General features: G+C 32.5%; 1 long non-coding RNA gene across 1 annotated transcript; it reads right to left on the reverse strand.

Moving 5' to 3' along the window:
- Positions 1 to 1,983: 1,983 nt before the first annotated feature.
- LOC113041701 (uncharacterized) lies at positions 1,984 to 8,966 on the reverse strand. Its single transcript, XR_003275431.1, has 4 exons — positions 8,808 to 8,966; positions 8,103 to 8,180; positions 7,454 to 7,538; positions 1,984 to 2,044 (listed from the first exon to the last, which is right to left on the reverse strand). It is a non-coding gene; the product is annotated as an uncharacterized LOC113041701 (long non-coding RNA).
- Positions 8,967 to 9,667: the final 701 nt, after the last annotated feature.

The raw sequence follows: 9,667 nt of genomic DNA on the forward strand, positions 1-9,667 counted from the left end.
ATAACGTTCTATGAACGTTTATTTAGAATGTTCCAAAAACGTTGAAATGTCCAGTTTGCTTAATGTTCCAGAAGTTTTTTGATGGTTAGTATAACGTTTCCTACAACGTTCTTTGAACTTACATTCATAAAAAAATATAACGTTGGAAACGTTTATTTTGAACGTTGCCAAATAACGTTGAAATGTCCAGTTTGTTTAATGTTCCCAGAACGTTTTTTTATGGTTAGTATAACGTTCCTACAACGTTCTTGAAACTTACATTTCATAAAAAATATAACGTTCTATGAACGTTTATTTAGAATGTTCCAAAAACGTTGAAATGTCCAGTTTGCTTAATGTTCCCAGAACGTTTTTTAATGGTTAGTATAACGTTCCTACAACGTTCTTGAAACTTACATTTCATAAAAAATATAACGTTCTATGAACGTTTATTTAGAATGTTCCAAAAACGTTGAAATGTCCAGTTTGCTTAATGTTCCCAGAACGTTTTTTTATGGTTAGTATAACGTTCCTACAACGTTCTTGAAACTTACATTTCATAAAAAATATAACGTTCTATGAACGTTTATTTAGAATGTTCCAAAAACGTTGAAATGTCCAGTTTGCTTAATGTTCCCAGAACGTTTTTTATGGTTAGTATAACGTTCCTACAACGTTCTTGAAACTTACATTTCATAAAAAATATAACGTTCTATGAACGTTTATTTAGAATGTTCCAAAAACGTTGAAATGTCCAGTTTGCTTAATGTTCCCAGAACGTTTTTTTATGGTTAGTATAACGTTCCTACAACGTTCTTGAAACTTACATTTCATAAAAAATATAACGTTCTATGAACGTTTATTTAGAATGTTCCAAAAACGTTGAAATGTCCAGTTTGCTTAATGTTCCCAGAACGTTTTTTATGGTTAGTATAACGTTCTTACAACGTTCTTGAAACTTAACTTTCATAAAAAATATAACGTTCTATGAACGTTTATTTAGAATGTTCCAAAAACTTTGAAATGTCCAGTTTGCTTAACGTTCCCAGAACGTTATTTCATGGTCACCATAACGTTCCTACAACGTTCTTGAAAGTTACATTTCATAAAAAATATAACGTTCTATGAACGTTTAATTAGAATGTTCCAAAAACGTTGAAATGTCCAGTTTGCTTAACGTTCCCAGAATGTTATTTTATGGTCAGCATAACGTCCCTACAACGTTCTTGAAACTTACATTTCATAAAAAATATAACGTTCTATGAACATTTAAATGTCCAGTTTGCTTAACGTTATTAGAACGTTATTTTACAGTATGGTCAGCATAACGTTCCTGCAACCTAATTTTCATTTAAACACAATATTCTATTAACATTTATTTGGAAAATTCCAAGAACGTTAAAATGTTGGAACTTTATTTTATGGTCAGCATAATGTGCCTACAATGTTCTTTCCACTTAAATTTTATTAAGAATAAAACGTTGTATAAACTTTAATTTGAACATTACAAAGTGTAGCTTAATAAAATTTTATTTTCAGGTTAGCACTGTTGCAACATTCTCTTTCAGCATAACATTTATTAACACAACATTCCAGATCCAAGCAAGCATTCAATTACATGTGCATTTCAACAGGTATCTGAATTATTAAAGATAATCACTTTCCCTTTCAACACATTGAACAGACTGTAAAAAAAAAAATGTAAGTCCCCTGTAGTCAAATATTAAATCTAATTTTTTTGCTATAATTTGTCTTTAGCTTTGTGCTTGTGCGCTGGTATTGGCATGCTATAGGAAATTATTCTTAGATGTGATTGGTTATTGGATTGTGATGTAGCAATATTTAATGCCACAAAGACAAAAAAACAGCATAAAAACTTGATTTTCACTACAGAAGGACTTTAATATTTAGTTTAATATTTATGACAATAAACTATTGCTTCATAGCTAAATATAAACTATCATATGAACTTTTTATTATTGAAAACTTCTATCTGAATTTGTGTTGGGGTGTGGGTGCTGAAAAACTAGCACTGTGGGAACTGTCCGGTCTCTCCGCGCTCCATCTGTAAAGTAAACAGATTAGCTGATGTTACAAACTGTGTTATTACAAAATTCCTATGAAATAATAAGTCTACTGCCTAGACTTTCAATGGAAAGACAAAAATGATGAAAGATTATAAAAAAATACAAAATAATTGTCTAAATGGGTGTGAACAACATGAGGGTGACACAGTTAAACTTTCTACTTGGACAATGCAGCCACACTGCTCAGTTTAAATATGCAGTAAAAATCAGTACTGTTAAGTGGTTATTACCGTACCAGCGTAATGTTATGCTAAACTTATTTGATATAAGATTTAGGGATGGGTCACGATTTCTTGAATATTCCGATTAGTTGATTTAATGACCGATTATCGATTAGGCTGTGCGATTATTTTCGAAGGATGTGAACCGTGCCCGAGCATCTCTTACCCCCAAAGCCCAGTTCGGGTGACTGTGATTGCTCTGTGCTGCGCTCGGACGCGGTTGGTTGGAAGAAGTGGGCCAGAACGCGATTCAGTTTAATTAGTGTGCTGTACACCTGCAGTGTGAGCAACCGCGCCAGGGAACTACTGACACGTGCAGCATGATTAATTGAAAATTTTGGAGGGGCAAACGCCATAGAATTATAAAGCAATATGTTGTGAGAGGGTCTCCTGTCTCACCGCATCCCAAACGACTCAAAATAATGAACCACAAAGTTAACAGAATGATGCAGTCCACTAGTGTTCTCAAAAGACCCGGTACTTCGGTACCAAGTCGGTACTAAAAAAATTTAAAAGTGACGTACCAGGTTTCTTTAAGTACAGTAGTCTTGAGGTCCGTTCAAACCAGGTTCAGCGCTATGATTTCTGCGAAGCAGAAAACGAGGATGGAATCTCAAAATCCAGTCATGAAAATGAAACTTACATTTTAATATGGACAAGTCATGGAATTTGTCAAAGTTAGCATAAATGAATCAAATCAATCTCCATAGGACCAGTATCTGTAAATGTTAAAACGCAAATGTTGCTTGAAATATGAATCCGTGTTCTGGCGCGTCTCTGTGTGTATTAATGAATGGCAGAGACGTGCGGGTTTGTTTACTACATAGACTGAAGCGCATAATTTCAGCATCTGAGCTTTCAGAGTTCTCTCTCCATCAAGAGATCTTTTCAGTTTCTCACACATGCAAAAGAGAGCAAGAGTGAGAGTCTTACCACGCTGAATCGAGACGCTATATGTAAACTATTCTTTATTGTCTTTTCCTGGTAATGGAGTAAATTTAGAATTATTCATATTCATTTTTGAACAAGCAGAAGCATACCGGTTTCTCCGGTAGTGGGGCGGGGCTAATGCGCAAATGGCAATTTCTTGGCTGGCGCTGATCTAGTACCCTCCCCTGTTTTGATTTCAGCAAATCAGTTTGACCGAACGCAGACAACGTGATTAATATTCATGAACCCAGCAGCTCATCAATTCATGTGCATTGTATATACTTAGTATGATAGTAGAATTAGTAGTAGTATTATCTTTTAATAATAATTACTATGATCTATTACTATTTTTTTACAGAAACCATCAATGACCAAAAATATCTTAGCATCACCACCAGTCTTAAGTTCAGTTAAAATGACAAATATGCATTCATTAGGCCTAATTGTTAATTTTTACATAAAGACATTGTGCTAGAAATATTACTATTATTTAGTAAAATGTATGTATACTACTACTACTGTTGAAATAATTTATAAAACTTTATTTTTTAAAGAAGATAAATCACAATATTTCTTCCACGTTTTAATTTTACTAGAAAATCCCCTTTATTTACCAGAAATAAAAATGTGTTTACATTTCATAAATTAAAAGACAAATTAAATTTGGGTGAAACTTGTTTACTGTTTTTCATAATTATATAAATTGTAGAAAAACTTTTAACCAAAGTGTAAATAAGTAAAAAGATGGCATTGTTTTTATTTTTTAGTGCTAAAAAGTTATTTTTTTTTATTTAGAATATTTTTGGTGTTTTGCTTTGGTAATGGATAACCGTGGATTTTCACTGGTATCCGGTACCGAATACTGAAATTTTGGTACCATGACAACACTCCACTCCACTGTGCAGAGCGAGAAACTTCCTGTCTCCCACGTAATTCGTGATTACGAAGCTAGCTGCATTAAAATGATTTGTTATTTGTTGAACGACTAAAATGTAAATATCCACTGGTTGATAACCATAAATGTTTTTAAAACATTTAAAAAATTTGACTCGTTATGTTGATTTTAACAAATGAACATGTTATGTTTTTATGTTCACATAACACGTTATGTGACTATTCGCAAGCTTTTAATTATGGTAAGCTTTGGAAATAATATGTAACGTTTTAATCTAGGCCTGTAGCTATCGAATATTTAAGTAATCAAGTATTCTAACAAAAATTCCATCGATTAATCGAGTAATCAGTTAAAATGCGTTTTTTGCTTAATTAAAGTGCAATATTAATTATGCAAGAGAAAATAAGACTCCTGGGTCTCTTAAAATGAACAACTAAGTTTCCTTTTTATATAAAAAAAATATTTTTATTTTTTAAATGCATAGAATGCATGCATACATCAAAAATAAACATTTAATCAACTACCCATTGTTTTCTCTGTCTGTACTTGTACTGTGAACAATGACAATAAAGTTATAATATAAAGTTAAATTAAGTGCATTTAAGTGCCATTCAATTGGGGTTTTAAAATAGATGCACATTAAACACATAAAACATTAATTTAATTAATCTTTTAATTATTGAAAATTAAGCAAACTTAACTTTTCAGTACTAACCCGCAATAAACTTAAATAAACCGGACTTTTATTTTGACGGGTTGACATACCTTTACAGTTCTGTGTATGTGATGTGACGCTAGTTTTAAATCAAATCAAATGGTCAAATGCTCATGAAGTGATTTTCAGTGCAGTTCTTGAGATGTTCTTCATGTGTTCACGTCCTTATTTAGTGAGACAGCAGACGCTGAAATCACCGCTAGCGTCATGCGTGCTTCCGTGTGTTTAATGAATGAAGACGCGCTTCTGCTCCATTCCTTAACAGAGACATGCAAGAACATGCAGGATTCATATTTAAATAGACTGTTCCGGCTTAATATTTACAGATATTAGTCCATATTATGATTTGATGTAAGTGCAATGACCTATTTTCGATTATTTCATTTCAAAATTTGGGCAAATTCCGTGCCATTACCGAGTTAAACTGTAAAATCTGTTTTTATGACTCGATTCCGTGATTCCCTCCACGTTTTCTGCGTTGCGGAAATCATAGGGCTCTAGTTGTGGTATGCCAGCTCTATCTTGCAATCGACACGCGCCACGACGTTCTCTTTACGTTTGCCCGCGCCCTCAAATCAAAACACTGCTGACTCCTTGTGTCCTCCTTTCGCTTTGTGGGTGCGTAAATGCGTTGTGTCACATAAAAAAAAATAATTGAGAAAGAACCTGACGTGAGATTTTTAAATAAATTAAAAGAGGCCTCGAGGCAGAAGGGAATTTGCTTCGATAATTTTTTTAATCGAGTTACTCGAGGAATCGTTTCAGCCCTATTTTAATCGCAATAAGCTTTGGGCTTTGTTACTTTTTATTATAACACAAAGCCTCAGGCTTCTGTCAATTTTAAGATAAAATACAAACAATAAATGTTTTTTACGCTCTTTAATCTGTAGTGAGATATTCGCCTCCTTTCATGCGGCATGCATGTGAATCAAATATTTGCAGCACGAAAATAATAACGGATAAATATTTGAGTGCATGTTGAAAAAAAAAAATAGAACAATTTAATACAAACCAGTGTCTCTTGAAATAAATCAATTTGAGTTTAAAAAATCGTCAGTAAGCCTATTGCTGTTTTTCGTTTTTAACGTGAAGCATGACAGGTGCCACATCCTTTTTTTTAAATTACAGGTGTAATATTCAATTTTACTTCATGCAATGTAACATGATTCATTGTCGTAGTTTTGACTTAATTACTAAAATATTATGACGCTAATCTTTTTCTTTTTTTTTTGAGAAGGATAAACTGATCAAAACTGCTCAACTCAAGGTCTTGAGCTGGTCGCTTTGTAGGCTATTTAAAAAACAAACAAACTTGAATTTTAACAAACATAAAATGTTCCAATCATATTTCCTGAATTAAATTAATAAAGAATCGAAACGACCAGCCCATGTAAGGCTCTATATTAGTTCTCTTGTTTCAATTAAAAGCTCCCCCTCGGTTTTGCCATATAGTACTACCTACTTTTTTCATGGCAGGGGACAGAATCTGACAGGGTAACAGAGATGGACAGAGCAATGGCCCGGAGCGTGAAGCGCAGTCTACAGGCCAGCGGGGAAAGGCAGACAAAATCAGACATAATCAGAGGGTAGTGCTGGCAATAACTAGAACTGTGGACATGCTAATTTTCTTTTTATAAAAATATGAAATAGGTTATTGTTATAAATACATATATTACATTTAATATTCAAATTAGTGCCTTCATTCAGGCTGTTCACAACATGTTTTAACGCATACCGTGTTTTATGATATTCTGTTTAACACAATGTGTTTTAAGCCTAATAATCATGTCTGAATTAATCTGTTCTAATCTTAATCTGTAAACTTCATTTAAAAATGCTATGAATGTTCATGCTCATTTTAAAAAAACAGAAATGTCATAGGCTCCTACAACCTTGTGAGCAGTTGATAATAGACGGACTGTTATGTTATTAATTGCCATCATTCGGATTTATATTAATATGCTTTAGCAATCATACAACCATTAATTGGCTTGGGTTAGGATAGACCTTTCTCTAATATATTCAACAGTTTGTTATCATACAGACTGAAAGCCTGAATAGTCTCTCTCCCTCTTTCTCTTTTTATGTGTGTGTGTTTATGCGTGTGTGGGTGCATGCGCAGGAGGGGGGCGATTATTGACCACTAATCGAATAATACAAAGCGATTATCGATTATTACTTTTGCTTGAAATGTACATCCCTAAATAGAATGCAAACTAAGTACATAATAAATATTATTTATTCAAATACACCGTGAATATGGAAACATTTTCATTTGTGTTGAATAAATACATTTAATTGAAATGATTTGTTGGGGAGTGAGGGGAACTAAAATAGCCTTTAGGCCTATTTCTGAATGAAATAATAAGTGACTTGTGTTTTTTTTTCTCTCAAAAAATAAAAATAAATAAAAATTATACAAGTAGCATATTTTAAATATGCAGCAAACCTTTTAAAATATTTTTAAAAAAATTACTTTGTAATTTAATTGTATCAAAATCCCTAAAGGTTGGTTAACGGTTAACCGGTTAAAATGAACATCCCTAGATCAACTATTCAGTAATTTCTGCTGATTTCAGAAAAATGTTGCCAAGTAAATATAAAGTTGTCCTGAACTGTGTCCTACCTAGTGTGTCTTGAAAAGATCTGCTGAGTCTTCTTTTCAGGAAGTAGATCTGCCAGGATCATAGCCTGAATGACTGATAATGTTCCTGAAGACAAAACACAAAATTAGAGAAATTTAACTCACAATTAAGTAACATTTATGGACAGCTTATTTTAATAATCATGTGTTAAAACATGGCAATGTGTAATTACTTATAGGAATTAAATTTATATTATCTATATATATTATATAAAATATATAAAGATATATATTGAGTATCATAAAAAATTTGCCAATATCAAGATTTTTTTCACATATCGCCGAGCCCTAATCTGAATCAAACATGACTGGTTCTTAGATGTCATGATGTCATTCTTGTTGGACTTTAGTTGGTTTGTTATTTTTCATCTGTGTATTAATGATTTGATTAATCTAATATTCAATTAGATTAGAAATATAGAACTTATAAAACAAAAGTATAGAATTGCTTCAGAAGACTTAACATTTGTGCTGCTGGTCATTTCTGGTCACCATTACATCTGCATTAATAGCAAATCATCAAAAAATAAAAACAAAAGTACGATGTATTTAGATAACTGTTTTAACGTGACAAATTACATCTGGTACAACAGTAAAGCCCATCAATTTGTTTAATGTGAATAGTACTTACCGGTACTTCATTTCAGGCCCATATTATTGCAGCCTTCTTGCTGCCAATACCACCACACCTTCACTCTCTGCCTTTGCACTGAAAACATTGATTTCAAAGTATGACAGCAATTTGTTAGTATGAATTTTAAATAATACAACGTGAGGAGCAAATAACTGTAAAATGTTAACTAACGTTAAACAGCCATTACAAACGGTCTTCAGCCCCTTTGTTAAACATTCGGCGGATTTAGTAACTTGATCAACATCAGATGGGACATTCTAGATGAAACCTACAGATATTCAGTAATACTGAACACAAAGGTTAAAGTGTTTTAATGCAGTGAATGTGTGTTCGCTTTACCTCGCTTCAGATCTGTGGCTGGAGTGACGGTTAGAGATCAGCGTCTCTCTAACGGTAACATTAGTTTGAAAATAACGTTACACTTTGCGGGACTCGTCTTACGCTGTGTTAATGTGATAAATCACAAAAATACTTCTTAATTTACCAATGACGAACTGTTGTGTATAACACTGCATATTTAACACTTAACACCGTTGATAACTTTTATATAACTTAATGGTGCGTTATCACCTTGCTCCTGTGCTAACCTTAGCTAGAGTTACACACATTTTGATAATTAAGCTTGTTAATTTTCAGATAAAGTTGACTTTAGAGTGCTTTAAATGGGATTAAAGAAGCTCGAAATGCTTAACGTTAACGTACCTGTATTTTTTACCATGACCGCGTCGTGTCTCGCGAATAACGTTAATCCTGCTGTGATCCCATCAGCGAGTGAGTGAGTGCGGTCCAGTGTGGATGAGCGGAGTGCACGTGACGTGACTGACTGAAAAATGCGCGCGGTTTTTGAAAAACACACGGATATTATTTTGTCGAGTAAAATAATTAGTTTTTTACTCTGTTTGAAAACACGAATTATGTTCATTATTCTTTTAAATATTTTGTGGTCAGCCATTTATACTTAAAAAGAATAGATTGTATGGTAGATTCAATAAATTAATATGTATTTTTTTAGCTTGAGTTCTGCTTAACCTAAATAGCTTTTGAGTTAAAATCACAAATTAAGATGAAATAATCTTTTACATTTTTGAGTTAAATTAATTAACTTCAATTGGCAAATTTCACTTTTACAGTGTATGCCATTCACGTAATACCCGAAGTGACTTCAATAAATTCAAAAAGATATATAATTAATAATTATAAATTACATTCAGGCGATTAGCCACCACATACTCAACGTTGTAGTTTCATATTTAAATACATTTATTTTTCTATCCTAATGTATTCCATTGTATTCTATTCATGTTTTATATAGCCTATAAGAAAGAAGTTTCTCTCAACATTATGATAACGTTCATAATAACCTGAAAATATAAGGACATGCTGTTATCATAATATTTTAGGATAACACCATAACAACATTTAGCAATTAATTAATTTAGAAATTACATTAATAAAATTGAAAGCTCTAAGAATATTGTTCTAAAATTGTTTTCTCTCAACATTGGGAAAATTAATTGAGTACAAATAACGTCTTAAAGATGTTCAGATATCATTGTGCTAAG

This window comes from Carassius auratus, chromosome 23 (genome assembly GCF_003368295.1).
Source record: "Carassius auratus strain Wakin chromosome 23, ASM336829v1, whole genome shotgun sequence".
NCBI classification, from domain to species: Eukaryota; Metazoa; Chordata; class Actinopteri; order Cypriniformes; family Cyprinidae; genus Carassius; species Carassius auratus.